Here is a 1,167-nt window from a genome sequence, read left to right as displayed (position 1 = left end):
CACTTAAGAGCATTCCTGTATTTTCGTTTTTTTTTAAATTGAAAGCTCTACTACTTCCTGTTCCGCTTGTTTCGCCGACTGCGTCGCTTTGACCTTCAGCGCCCTTGAGCTGCTTCGGAGCTGCGCTGGCTCGACCATGCAAGTAGCCGCGTCTCTCGCCGCGGTGATTCCGCCGCCGGCGTCTGCGCCGTGGGGCCGCAGCGCATGCGCTGTCCCGCGGTCAGACCGCTGTCAAGTGTCGCGCGCTTGGCCGCGCTTTAGAGCAGCGTACCGCTCGCCTAGACAGTGCGCGCTTCGCCGTGGATCCGAGCGAAGCTAGGCCTTCTGAGAGCATTACGCAAAGGACCTTGCGACGTCGTCGGCAAGCCTCAGCTGATCACTCCGCGGATATCACCCGCTTTCGAATTGTATAACTGCGCTTAGAAGATTTAAACCTTCAGCAATATCAGGCGCCTGCGCCTGAGAGAGCTTTTCGTTTTTAGTTCCTGATAGCTGTACCTCAATGCCTTCGACTGTATATTTTCCACTTTGCCGCCAAAAACCTGCGTTATACGTTCCACTCTTGACTTTTAACGGCTGCATTTTTGGGTGATTTTTTTTCATAGTTATATATTTCGCTCCCTTACCATCGGTCAGTCCTGCCATCGATAGGGCAGTGAGCGAACTGGGCTGCAGATCTTAGTCGTGATGTCACAAGTCGCGACTACCAATGGTAGAAAGGGAAGTGCGTACAGCCCGGGTGGTGACATTTATCGAGCATTCGCCAAGAGTCACACTCTGAAAAGGTTGTTCGAAAGCGTGAAGCTTCAAACGGTAGACGAGCAAAAGTTTGACGCTGGCAAACAATCTTTTCAAAATGCGGCTCTAGGCGAATGCTCGTTAAATGTCCCCACCCGGGCTGTACGCACTTACCTTTCTTCACGGTTTAGGCGAGTCTCTTTCAGCTCAGGTGTACACTCATAGAGCGAGACAGTTGGAGCGCATCGCCCTTCTACATCTCCTCTTACTTACGCTATAGTAATAGGGAAGAACGCTACGCAAAGAAGAAACGGGCCCCTCTAATCGATAGACCAAACGTATATAAACTACGTCCCTTGATTCTCAAACGCATTAAATGCAACGACCCAATGCCGAAATTGCGTGCAGGGCTTAAACACGTAAAAAGAC

This window comes from Amblyomma americanum, chromosome 1, assembly GCF_052857255.1.
Source record: "Amblyomma americanum isolate KBUSLIRL-KWMA chromosome 1, ASM5285725v1, whole genome shotgun sequence".
NCBI lineage: Eukaryota > Metazoa > Arthropoda > Arachnida > Ixodida > Ixodidae > Amblyomma > Amblyomma americanum.
This window is presented reverse-complemented; position numbering follows the sequence as displayed.